Below are 14,402 nucleotides of genomic sequence, written 5' to 3'. Positions count from 1 at the left end.
CCTTAGCTGCCAACTGGTTCTGAAGCCCCTTTCCTTTTTTTTTTTTTCAACTTGCCCATATCTTTAATAAGAAATTTTGTACAAAATTGTACTAAAAAATGATCTGCATTCAGCATACTGTATTTTTCTTGACAGAGTTTAAACTGAGTCCTGAGATTAAATGTTGGATAAAATTCAAATATTTACCCACATTGCATTCACCAGTTGAATGAAATCATTGAATATAGGGCATCCAAATAAGCATATCAGCATAATAAGGATGAAAATTCAGCTGCAGCTCTCACTGAATATATGTTATAGACATGGGCAGAGACATGTATTTCTTCTTTATATATTTCATAAACAGGAAAGTAGAATTCTTACAATAGAATTTCACAAACAAGTTAAAATGCATGGACAAATGACACATTTATCATTCTATACAATTAGGTACAAACAATGAATTTAAGAACAGCAAAAGGAATACTGAATATTTAAAATTAGAAACACATAACTCAATTAAAATCACATTAAAAACAATAATAGAAATAAGCATGGGTCTCTTACTACATGAATCACAGTTTCAGTGTCTTTGAAAGCAGGAGGAACATACAAAGATTTAAAATTCTATCTATTTATTTATTTTTTTTTCTTTCCATTTTTTATTAGGTATTTAGCTCATTTACATTTCCAATGCTATACCAAAAGTCCCCCATACTCACCCACCCCCACTCCCCTACCCGCCCACTCCCCCTTTTTGGCCCTGGCGTTCCCCTGTTCTGGGGCATATAAAGTTTGTGTGTCCAATGGGCCTCTCTTTCCAGTGATGGCCGACTAGGCCATCTTTTGATACATATGCAGCTAGAGTCAAGAGCTCCGGGGTACTGGTTAGTTCATAATGTTGATCCACCTATAGGGTTGCAGATCCCTTTAGCTCCTTGGGTACTTTCTCTAGCTCCTCCATTGGGAGCCCTGTGATCCATCCATTAGCTGACTGTGGGCATCCACTTCTGTGTTTGCTAGGCCCCGGCATAGTCTCACAAGAGACAGCTACATCTGGGTCCTTTCGATAAAATCTTGCTAGTGTATGCAATGGTGTCAGCGTTTGGATGCTGATTATGGGGTGGATCCCTGGATAAGGCAGTCTCTACATGGTCCACCCTTTAATCTCAGCTCCAAACTTTGTCTCTGTAACTCCTTCCAAGGGTGTTTTGTTCCCACTTCTAAGGAGGGGCATAGTGTCCACACTTCAGTCTTCATTTTTCTTGAGTTTCATGTGTTTAGGAAATTGTATCTTATATCTTGGGTATCCTAGGTTTTGGGCTAATATCCACTTATCAGTGAGTACATATTGTGTGAGTTCCTTTGTGAATGTGTTACCTCACTCAGGATGATGCCCTCCAGGTCCATCCATTTGGCTAGGAATTTCATAAATTCATTCTTTTTAATAGCTGAGTAGTACTCCATTGTGTAGATGTACCACATTTTCTGTATCCATTCCTCTGTTGAGGGGCATCTGGGTTCTTTCCAGCTTCTGGCTAATATAAGTAATGCTGCTATGAACATAGTGGAGCATGTGTCCTTCTTACCAGTTGGGGCATCTTCTGGATATATGCCCAGGAGAGGTATTGCTGGATCCTCCGGTAGTACTATGTCCAATTTTCTGAGGAACCGCCAGACGGATTTCCAGAGTGGTTGTACAAGCCTGCAATCCCACCAACAATGGAGGAGTGTTCCTCTTTCTCCACATCCTCGCCAGCATCTGCTGTCACCTGAATTTTTGATCTTAGACATTCTGACTGGTGTGAGGTGGAATCTTAGGGTTGTTTTGATTTGCATTTCCCTGATGATTAAGGATGTTGAACATTTTTTCAGGTGCTGAAGCCCCTTTCCAATCAGTTGCATCCTCAGCCTACTGGGATGCCCGCAAACGTTTCTTTTTCTTTTCTTTCTTTCTTTCTTTCTTTCTTTCTTTCTTTCTTTCTTTCTTTCTTTCTTTCTTTCTTTCTTTCTTTCTTTCTTTCTTTCTTTCTTTCTTTTTTTGTTTTTTGAGACAGTTTCTTAATTGACTGATGGTCTCCCAACAGTTGAACGAGCCTTGGATGACCCCGCTTCCCGTTGGGTCCAGTAGCCTGACCTTGAGCCCGCTGCTTTGAAGGTCGTGAAGAAGGCACCTCCTACCTCTTGCCACTTGAAGACCCGAATGCAGGAACTGGCTGCACTTAAAAAAAAAAAAAAAACTCACAAGATTGACTCTGCAACTTCCAAAACATTCTTTTATTCTTTGCTAAGCCAAGTTTCTGATCTGCTAGCAGCTTACTGCTCGTGACCTAGAAGCGGCCAATGCCCCAGGGAAGGAGGCTGTCTAAACTTCCTCCTGTTTACTGACCTCCCACTTCCTCCCATCACCGCTGAGAGCCTGCCTCTTCCCAGGAGTCTTCCTGCACCAGGCTCCAGCAGGTTTCTGGACAGAACTTCAGCTTGGCAGATGCAGGGCCTGAGCTGGAGTACAGCCAAGGGTAGCTATAAATGTTGGCATGAGGCTTAAATCCACAGTGGACTCCCTCCCGCAGGCCCCGCCCTGCCCCCTACAGTGGGGCTAATCTAGCCTTCCCCTCCCTACTTTGGCCAAGGCAAATGTATAGGGGATTCGTGATCAGTGCTGTGCATAGACATCTGGGATTTGAGTCACAAACACTCAGCCCTGTGGACAGGGACTGTGGGAAGGTTGAATGTCGACTGGAATTCAGGTTTCCTTTTGCACCTAGGTTTGTCTGATCCACCACTGTATGTGCCCTGTTTAAGAAATTCCAGAGCTCCCGCCCCCTCCTTTCCTTGTGTTTGAACGAAAGTGAGAGCCTGTCTGATTGCCCAGACTGCTGGTGTGAGTTGGGCCAAGAACTCCCTCTTAGATACATGCTGCAGTGACAGCTTGCTTCTCAAAGCTACTTAAAACGTTGACTCATCTTCTTTAAGGAAGTTGTCATTCATTTGTTACAAAAGTATGCAGACCTACTGTGCACTGGGAACCCCAATGGATATTAAGGGAATGATCTGTCTGCCTTTGTTATATCCTTGGGGTCTCCAAGGGTCAGTAATGAATAATACGCTTCATGGATGAGATATTAATGGAGCATAGCAGAGAAACTCCCAGTGCAGACCAGGGGAAGTTTCAGAAGACTTGCCATGTAAGCCGAGGCTGCAAGATGCTGACACAGGTAGGGAGAGTCAGATGATGCACTGACAGTCATCTTGAGCCACTATGTCTATCTGTCATCCAGGCATAGTATGGGATCCTGATGTATTAGCTTGACACAAGGAAAGAAGGAAAGACATCGGCCCATCAGCCTTTTCTCCCCGTGTCCTCTCTCTTTCTTTCTATTATGCACAAGCACATCTCTTCATCAGCACACTCTTAGAATTCGATTCCAGGGATGGGCTGTGGCTCAGTTGGGAAGGCACTTGCTTAGCATGCACAAAGCCCCGAGTTCTATCCCTAGCATCCCATAACACCATCCAAAGTGAACAGTGCCTTGTAGTCTCAGAACTTGGGAAGCAGAGGCAGGAGGATTAGAATTTCAAGAATCTCAACTATGCAGGGGGTTCGAGGTCAGCCTGGAATACATGAGGCTCTAGTGGGGAAGGGGATTCCAATTCATTACATCCGTATCACTATGCCCATGTAAGAGAATGTGCTTTGTAGAATCTAGGCTATTGATTCTGTAGAGTCAAGACTTGTCCAGTGTCCTGGTGGACAAGCTTACTGCTCTCAAGGCAAAGCTCTAAATAGAACCCTCCAAGGTCAGCCTCGTTCGTAAGCTGCAATGCCCAGACACTAAAGTCAACTTCTTAGAGGGCAAATGCCTGAGAAACCTGTGCCAATGACTGGAGAGCTGGCTCCGTGGTGAAGAATGTCCACTGTTCTTTCAGAAGACCCCAGTTTAGTTCCCCACACAATACTTGGTGACTAACAACCACCTATATCTCCTCCTTCAGGGGATCTGATGCTGTCACACACAGACACAGACAGACAGACAGACAGACAGACACACACACACACACACACACAGACACAAATCTAAAAAAATCTTAAAAACCTGTGCCAAGGGCAGGCAGACAGGGAAAACATTGCCTCCTGTTTTATGTACATGCAAACAGAGAAGCCAGAGACTCTGGAAAATTTAGTCACACCTCTGCTATTGCAGGCCAATTGTGTAGGCAATGTCTTCCTGTTATCCGCCAGGTGCTAAGTGCTTACTGAATGACCTCAGAGCCACATGCTGACACAGGACATATTAGATTAAAGAACTTGTCTAGTGCCCAAAGGATGAAAAGGCAGGGGAAAGGTCACAGGATACCTCACTTTGGCCCTTGGCAGCTCTTAACCATGTCTCAGCCTCTCGGAAGTCCCTGGTTCTCATTGTCCCCTCACATGTGGAACTGAGCTAACCTTAAGATTCCTGCTTGATTCTTCAGGGAGGAAGACAGGGCTGGGAGCTCAGAGTGCAACACATTGGAGAGGGAGGGAGAGAGAGAGAGAGAGAGAGAGAGACAGAGAGAGAGAGACAGAGAGAGAGAGAGAGAGAGAGAGAGAGAGAGAGAGAGAGAGAGAGAGAGAGAGAGAGAGACCTGTGGGAACTGGGGTGTCACAGCCACCATGTCCGAGGAAAGGCTGCCCAGCTATGGCTATTAGGACTTTTCTGGGAAGTGGGTCCAGGGAGACCTGGGGATTCAGAGGTGGGGAGATGGGAGGACACAGCCTGGCTTCAGAGAGTGCACTCCCAGTCACTAAGCAAATCCTAAGAGGAAGGAGGGGACACCTGTCATGCAGAGAATCCTGTCTCCCACCCCCTTTATTTGCAGCTAACATGGCAATAGTGGGTGGGGAGGGCCTGTGGACTTGACACATGTATACAGAATATCAGACGGTAATTTCTCAACTCCTGTAAGAGATAAGAGATGACAGGACATATACTTGTTTGGTGCAGCTTTGGAGCAGATTTGGAAGTTGCCTCATCTGTCCATGATAAGAAACACATTGACTTTTCTTCATAAAAGATGCCATGTTCCCATAGTGCAGGGGATGGTGCTTGGGCTTGTATACCTACCTGTGTGTACCTCACTGGCAGGTGCCTGTGTGTTTGTCAGTGCGCATGCTCTTGGGTTCTCTGCAGTGTCGGTAAAACACCATGTCCTAGTTGCTTTAGAGGCAGCATCTGTCACCTGACCTGTGGCTTTAATTCTCCAAGGATGGAGAGGCTGTCCTGCCCCTGGGTCCTTCAGTATGAACCATGTCTTCATGAAAGCATGTGGGAGAAGGAGCTGAGGGAAGGTCTCTTTCAGGGACATTAAGAAAGCCTTGCTAGGAAGAGCGTTCATTGGCTTGGGGAGTTGCCTTAGGAATCCTGTTTCTTACCATCTGCTGCCCTTCGCTGGAGACCTTTCCAGAGAAGGTACCTACCAGGACACAATGGTGTCTCTCTCAACATTCTAGGGAGAATCCTATATTGGCTTTATTTACTTATTTTTATTGATTGGTTTGATGGTTTTTAGGATGCTATGGGTGGATTCCCTTCCCCCGGACCTCATGTATATGACTCAGCACACTACCACTGATTTGTAGCACAGCCTCTGTGGTGGTTTTACGTAATGGATTGTCAGCACCCCTAGTCGGTGCTGGGGAGCAGTATAAGTCGAAAAGCTCTCTAAAGGATTGGAATCGACAGAAAGAATATGTATTCAATTGAGAACTTTTTAGATTGGATGGCACAACAATGTTTCTCACACCGGAGAAGCCAGAAAGATGCTGTGGCACAGTTCCTGAGGCTGGGTGTCTCCTCAGTCCCCAGCTGGCACTGAAGACCTGGGGGTTTCCTGAAGAGCCGCTGGGCTTCTGGCTATGTTGGAAGCCAGAAGAAACTGTTTCTAACACCCGTAAGGTGTGTGCGTGTGTGTGTGTGTGTGGTTGGGATGCATCTGCTACAGGGTGGATGGACTTCTCATAGCACTGAAGGAAAGGGGCTGGAGAGATGGCTTAGCGGTTAAGAGCACTGACTGCTCTCACAAAGGACCCAAGTTTGATTCCCAGCACCTACATGGAAGCTCACAACCATCTATATAACTCCAGCTCCAAGAAAATCTAGTATTCTCCAGAATACTAGACTCCAAGGGCATGAGGGCTCTAGACACACATGTGGAGCACAGACATACAGACAGGCAAAACACCAATGCATACAAAATAAAATAAATCTCAAAACAACAACAATAATAAAGGTAAATAGGCAAAACAAAGTTTCCCTCTTCTATCTCCCTTAGAGCTGAGCCTCCACGAAAGGTGCCGCCCATACTTAGGGCAGCTCTTCTGCCTTCTCATAATATAAATGAGAAAATTCCCCACAGGAGTTCTCAGGCTTGCCTTTTGGTTGGTTTCAGAAGCAGTCATGTGAACAACCAGAATTAATCTTCACGGGCACGGGGCTTTTGTCCCGTGTTTTGTGGCTCTTGCAGGGCAAGTGAGACTGCACCTCAAGGTGGCGTTTGGCCAGAGGCAATGAATGCCTCGTGGGAACACGCACAGTCCCAGTTCTATGCTGTGTTCCAGTGTGCCTAGGGAAAGGAGCCCCTCATTCCTTAACTGATGACATGAAATCATTTGAGAGATCCAGGAGCTAGGCGAGGAAGATGTGGGCGGAAACATCTCATCTGTGTTCTGGGAGAATCCAGAGGGTGAGAAGCTGTTGAATTATTGATATGATTGCAATGGGCTGTGTGGTTAGTTCTTTGAGGACAGGAGTGCAAGGTATCTTGGTAGCCTGGTGATAGGTGGTGTAATATCCAAAATAAATTCAAGACTACCCAGTACCTTCCCCCTTCAAAAGAACTTTTCAAACTATACTAGCAGACCAAGTACAGAGTCAGATAAAAAGCTGGCTGACTAAATAAATATAAAAACATAGTTTTAACGGTCAAAAACAAGATTAACAATCCCCCTCCCCCGCCTCACACTAAAAACACAAAGACAGACAAAATAAGAGTCACCCTATACAAACCAACCAATGTTCTAAAAAGGTTATTAGCTACAACAATTAAAATAAGCCTCACTACCCTGGTGCCTATACCTGGCCTGCGTGCTGAGAGGGGGTTCCCCAAAATGTTAAGTAAAATCCTCATGCGTTTTGCAATGATGGCGGTCTCTGTGGTCTTTGTGTGAGTGAGGGTCTTTTGACAAGCTACAACGGTGGAATCCAGGCAATGGATTGTTTGGCTCTCTCTGCTATAAACTGAAGTTGTCAGGGGGAAAAAAAAGCGTCACCTCTGTTGAAGGTGTGAGTTCTACAAAGACAACCGATGTGAACTTCCTGTTTGTGGAGAGTTGGAATGTTGCAGCTCCAGAGCCAAATTATATTTTGGGCCATCTTTAGAATGACTGTAAAGGAGGCATAATTTTAGCTTTTAAAAAGTATTTTTGATTGCGAATTTCATACATGTATGTTCTGATCAGGTAAGTCTCCTCCTTCTTCATCACTACTATTACCGCCAAATTTCATGCGTTCTCTGATGTTTTTTGTAAACCTATGGAATCTACTTAGTGCTTTCGGTATGTGCATGAATGTGGGTCCATCTACTGGAGCATGAGTAGCCTCTCCGAATCTGCAGCCCTGAAAAACTTTGGTTTTTCCCATTCAAGCAGCCATCAATTGCCAATAGCTCCTCAGCAAGGGGCAGGACTACCTGATACTCTCCTCCGTGCTGGGAGTTTTGTCTGGCTTGACAACTGCCACCAGTCCATGTGTACAACTACGCCATTACAGTCAGACATCACTGTGTCTCTGGAGTCGTCATCTGCCTCTGACTCTTCCCTCTTCCGTATCGATCCCTGAACCTTGGGAGGAGCACGCAGCACCTGAACCTTGGGAGGAGCACCCAGCAGTATCTTATTTTGTGCTCATTGACCAGCTGTGGGTCCACACTAACTTCCCTCTACCTGGAGAAGAACCATCTCTGATGAGGTTTGAGATCCCTAGTCTATGGGCACGATGCTCATGAAGAGTTGATCTAATACTGTGCCTATTTAGTAGAATTTTAGCTTTAAAAGTAGATGGACTCCTTCTGTCTGAAGGAAAGAGCTCATGTAACAATGGGAGTGAGAGCTAAAAATATGGAGCCTGTTTTCTGTTTTTCACAAACAAACCCACAGCCAGAGGGACCTCACATTCCTCAGTCTTTACCCTGACACCTAGTTAATTTCTCTGTATCATTGTCTTAGTCAGGGTTTCTATCGCTACAACATGACAAAAAAACACGTTACTGAACTTACACTTCTACATCATAGTTCATCATCAAAGGAAGTCAGGACAGGAACTCACACAGGGCAGGAACCTGGAGGCAGGAGCTGATGCAGAGGCCATGGAGAAGTGCTGCTTACCGGCTTGCTTCCCATGGCTTGCTCAACCTGCTTTCCTATAAAATCCAGGACCACCAACCCAGGGATACCATCACCCACAATGGTGTGGGCCATCCCCCATTGATCACGAATTGAGAAAATGACCTACATCCAGATTTTATGGAGACATTTTTCCCAGTTGAGGTTCCTTCCTCTCAAATAATTATAGCTTGTGTCAAGTTCACGTAAAGCTAGCCAGAAAATCCTCTATATCCATTGTCTCTTATGTGTTGAAATCCTGTTCACCTTGTGAGGGACACTTGGGGCTCTAGGCAATGAGTGATTGCCAAGGTTTAGATAGCTTGTTTGGGTGGGAAAGCAGAGATTTTGGCTACAGAACATGGTTTCTACTATAAATTACATCTATCTTTCTATCAGCTATGTATCTATTTATGTGTATATGTGTCTAACTATCTATTATCTATTTATTATCTTATCTATCACCCATCAACCACATCTATCTCTCTATTATTTATTTATCTAACATCTTATCTATCTACCAACAATATCTATTTGTTTATTGTTTATTATCTTATCTATCATCTATCTATCAACAATATCTATCTATCTCTATCTATCTATCTATCTATCTATCTATCTATCTATCTATCTATCTATCAATTATCTATTTTGTGTGTGTATCTCCATATGTGTGTGAAGGTCAGAGGACAACTTGGGTAATTCTGTTTTTTCCTTCCACTCTTTGAGACCTGGGGATCAAACTTGACCATCAGGCTTAGCGGCAAGCTCTCAAACCTGCTGAACCATCCCCTCTGGCTGAGAACCTGATTTCTATACTGTTTTACTGCATGAAGTTGGTGTCTTTTAGGAGAGAAATATATTGTTCCTTTTCTGGTTTGACCAGTTCTCTCTTGGGTTCCAGGCATGTAGCGGCTCCTTTAGTAGCTAGTTTTAATCTCTAATGAAAATGTCTCTTTTGGAAACACCCTCTTCTGAGGAGAGATGGCTCAGTGGTTGCTGCTCTTGCAGAGAATCTGAGTTTGGTTCCTAGAGAACACTTCAGACAGCTCACAGCATCAGACAGTTCACAACAACCTGTGATTCTAACACAAGATACACAGAGAGAGGGGGAGGGGGAGGGGGAGGGAGAGGGGGAGGAGGAGAAGGAGAGGGAGAGGGGGAGGGGGAGGGAGAGGGGGAGGAGGAGAAGGAGAGGGAGAGGGGGAGGGGGGAGAGGGAGAGGGGGAGGGGGGAGAGGGAGAGGGAGAGGGGGAGGGGGAGGGGGAGAGGGAGAGGGAGAGGGAGAGGGGAGAGAGATCTGGCTTCTCAGGGTTCTGCACAGACATGGCACTTATACACACAAACAGACACATGTACCCATTAATAAAAGATAACTTTAAAATTTCCTTTGAAGTTGACCATAATCTCTGAGGAATTTCTTGTGCTTGAAGGTGGTGTGTATGGGATTAGGGGAACAAGCCACTCTTAAGGGGCCTTCTCTGTTAAAGTAGGAACTGGCTTAAGGGAATTATTTCTTGTGTGTGCTGTGCTTGGGAGTATATACATACAGGCCAATTTGCAGCTGGCAATAATTTGTTATAGAGAATAAGAACCTTTGTCCCCACCATATGCATTACTGGGGAAGGAGAATAGACTGGTGATGATTTTCAGCCATACACAAGTTATTTAGGTTATGCAATTTGTCTGTCCCCTGATGTTTCGGTCTAACTGGTACTTTTTAAAGGAGCATGGAAGCCCTTTAAAAATGTTTTGATCCTTTGTTAACTTCACATTATTAGCCCCAATTCTACCCATCTCCCTGTTCTTTCATATTTGCCCTCCACCCTTGCAACCTCCACCCAAAAGAGATTAAGATCAGATAAAAAAAAATCCTGTGACAGAAACTGTAGTGTGTCACAGTGTGTCCCACAGTGTATATACTCCTTTGTCCACACATCTTTATTAGCAAATGTTCATTGCAATGAGTCATTGCATTGGTCTGTTTCAATGCCTCTGGCTTTTTCTACACTACCAATACTGGATCCTCACCAGGTTTCCTCTCTGGTTTCCTGTTGTTGCCCTGTGTCATGGAGATTCTGCTGTTCTGGATCTGCAAGTCCAGTCTTTTCATTCACTCCAGCAGATCACAGATGGAGTAGATGTTGTGGTGGGCTATCTCAAAGCCCTGGATTTGGGTCTGAGAGGTAGCTGAGTTGGTCAGCCAGCCAACTTCCCTGCGCCCACACCACAAGGGCCAGCCCTCCAGCACTGTCCCAGCCAGCTCACCCAGTGCTGCAACCAGAGAGGGGGCAGGGTCAGCTCTCCTGCTCTCATGTCCTTGGGCTGGCTCACCTGCAACTTTGTCACCAGGGCCAGCTCTCCTGTGCCGCCAAGGCAAAGCGCAGTGCCTGTTCAGTCAATGAGGTGTTTTGGGGGGGGGGGCAGCTCTCCAGTTCTTACGTCCTTGGGGGTTAGCTCTCCTGCCTGCTGCAGGCAGTGAGGGGTAAGTGGGGAGGTCATCCTACCCCATGGCAGACTAGGGGTGAGGACAACTCTGCCAGAGTCACACGCTACGGAATGCCTCACCTGCTTCCCCAACTCCACGGCCACTTCCTTTCCCTGTAAGGTCAGCTCTCCTGTGCTGCCCAGGCAAGGGGTGGGCCCAGCTCAACACAGTGCCTCTGGTAGTAGAGCCTGAGACATCATCACTCACCCTGGCTAGCGTAGGATCACAGACATAGACATCACCTCCCAACCCCCTACACTCACAGTAGCATGGAATTGGATGTCCCCATGACCTTAGATAGCAGCTCAGGCCACTGGGACCATCATGTGTAGCACAGCCCTCAGATAGCCCTCAGATAGTCTCTCGTGGTAGCCCAGACCACGGACATCTGCTTGGCCTTTGGTGGTAATTCAGGCCACAGACTTTGATTAAGATCCCAGCTGCAGAAGAACCATGGATGCCGATATGACCCTTGGCGGCAGCCCAGGGCAGGACCTCACCGTGGCCTCCTTATATCTGTCTGTTCCTCACTGATGATGAGTCTCCAGTTCCTCCTTTCTCCACAGCAAATGAATGTCTTGGCTTTGGTTTCTCTTCCATCTCTTCACCGAGTGCTCCATCTTTCCCATCTCCCCATGGCACATCCGCTCATTGTAATGGCATCCTCTGCAGATGTTTGGGTGTCCTCCTCCTCCTCCTCCTCCTCCTCCTCCTCCTCCTCCGGATTTTTTTTTTTTTTTTTTTGAGACAGGGTTTTTCTGTGTAGCCCTGGCTGTCCTGGAACTCATTCTGTAGACCAGGCTGGCCTTGAACTCAGAAATCTGCCTGCCTCTGCCTCCCAAATGCTGGGATCAAAGGCGTGCGCCACCACCGCCTGGCCTGGGTGTCTTTCTTCTTGCCGTAAATTTCCAAAGTCTTACACGCGTTCACGCGACTGGCCAGGAAGAACGCAGCAAACCGGAATCTTCTGCGGCAAAAGCTTTATTGCTTACATCTTCAGGAGCCAGAGAGCAAGAGAGCAAGAGCTCTATTGCTTACATCTTCAGGAGCCAGAGCGCAAGAGTGCAAGAGCTCTATTGCTTACATCTTTAGGAGCCAGAGCGCAAGAGCGCAAGAGTGCAAGAGCAAGAGAGAGAATGGCAAAACCCCGTCCCATTTAAGGAGAATTATCCTCCGCCTAGGACGTGTTACTCCCTGATTGGCTGCAGCCCATCGGCCGAGTTGTCGTCACGGGGAAGGCAGAGCACATGGGGTGGAGAACTACCCTTGGCACATGCGCAGATTATTTGTTTACCACTTAGAACACAGGATGTCAGCGCCATCTTGCAACAGCGAATGTGAGGGCGGCTCCCCACACCAAAGCACTTTTAACTCCATAGCATGGCATACTTTTCATGGTGTTGTGCCAGGGAAATGTTAGCGATCCCCCAAAACACACACAGGAGCCAACCTGATACAACTCACAGCAGGGTCTTTATTCTATTCAAGCTAGCTCGCCCCACCCCCCAAATGCACCACCATCATGCAGGATGGTTTTGGTGGTGGGGAAGCCCCGAATGTCTATTGGGGCAAGGCTCTATAGTAAACAGCAAGCAGGGAACACGTGTGCAAACATCAAATTGGAAAGCCCCTATGGCCTTTACTATAATTGGCTGGTGCTGGGAGTCATATCTTAAATTTAACTTCTGCTCCCCTCTGCATTGGCGGTTGTTAGGCAAGGGGTGGGCTTGTAACCTGGGGGTGCAGGTTTGTTGGGGGGGGGTAACCTGGAGACACTGGTCTTGTTGGGGATTAGCCTAGAGACTGGAGCTAGGCTCAGGTTCTGTTGGGGGTTAACTTGGAAACTACTGCTAGATACCAGCCTGTTAGTCTACCTGAATTCAAACTTGGGTCAGATTCTCTAAAATGGAGTCTGAATTTAAAAGCTTTTGGCATCTCAATGGAAGTGGGGAACTTAGAGTGTCTCTCTTACACACGCTATTCTTAAAGATTTATTTTTGGCATCTTAAAAAAACGTGTACATGTACGTGTCTCTGTGGATTATGTGAGTAGGGTCCATGGCATCCAGAAGGGGGTACTGGGCAGCTCACAGCCACCTGTAACTCCGCATCCAGAGCATCCAACATCCTCGTCAGGCCTCCAAGAGCACCTGCACACACACGCTTCAAAAACTGAATGTGGTGGTTCCTGAATCTACTCCTGTGGAAAGGTAACAGAGGAAGCGTTGAGGAGAGACTCAACCCGGGATTCCTAAGATGAAGATGGGATGGGTTGGTTTCCTCCCCCTTCCCAATCTGGTACCATATAGTCAGCTGTGTCACCATCAACCCTAGTAAGAATCTACTATGGGCTTCACTCCTTACAAGGTTTATCCCCTGGACCATCAGCCCCTGGATATTCAAATGAAGTTGTCCAACACTGCCCTAGCCAGGTGTACCTTGCCACACAGACCTTGACCCAGAGACTCTGCCCACCTTCCCATGGTCATAAATACTCTTCCCTCCCACAAATAAATGAACCAGTTCTCGGAAGCTGTTTCTGGGTGTGTATTCTTTGCCCAAGAATTCACCAAAGCCCTGCATTACACCCCTCCCCCCTCCCCCTGTAACCTTCCCTTCCTCCAGCCCAGTCCAGTGTGTGATGAGCTGGCTATTCCCCAGCCTGAGGGGGGAGAGGTAGACACAGAGAAGCATAATCCCAGCACTTGGGAGGTGGAGGCAGGGCAATCAGAGGTTCAAGGCTATCTTTGACTATATAACAAGCTTGAGACCAGGATCTGGGCAACACAGTACCCTATCTCATGGTGTTTGAAGTAACAGATACATCCTTAGGGAAAGTGTTAGTGGCTTTCTGTTGCTGCAATAAAACACCATGATAAAAGGAACTTAGAGGATGTCCTAGTTAGGGTTTCTATTGCTGTGATAAACACCATGACCAAAAACAACTTGGGAAGCAAAGGGTTTATTTGGCTTACTCTTCCTCGTTACTGTTCATCATCAGGGAAGTCAGAATAGGAACTCAAACAGAGCAGGAACCTAAAGGCAGGAACTGATGCAGAGGGGATGGAGGGGGTTGGTGCTTACTGGTTTCCTGGAGCAGGAAGCTGAGAAATCACATCTTCAACCACAAACAGGAAGCAGAGAGGGAAATCAGGAAGTGGGTGAGGCTACAAACTCTCATACCCTACCCCACTGACTTACCTTCTCCAGCAAGGCTCCACCTCAAAAGGGTTCTACAACTTCCCCAGAGAGTCTCACCAATGTGAGCCTATGGGGACATTGCTCATTTAAACCAGTGGAGTGGGATTGCTATCCATCTAGAAGTTAACCTCTGTGAAGCTCAATGTTGAAAGAAATCATCTGTAAACCTAGACCTAAGGTTAATCTGGTTCAATTACTGGAAGATCAATAGATAACAGTCTCTGAAAGTTCTGGAACATTCTTCCCTCCATACCCTGCCTCTCTGAGCAGGAACTGTAGACACTCGCTTCGCTAGATGGAGAGTCACTTTCCT

This window comes from Mus musculus, chromosome 8 (genome assembly GCF_000001635.26).
Source record: "Mus musculus strain C57BL/6J chromosome 8, GRCm38.p6 C57BL/6J".
NCBI lineage: Eukaryota > Metazoa > Chordata > Mammalia > Rodentia > Muridae > Mus > Mus musculus.
This window is presented reverse-complemented; position numbering follows the sequence as displayed.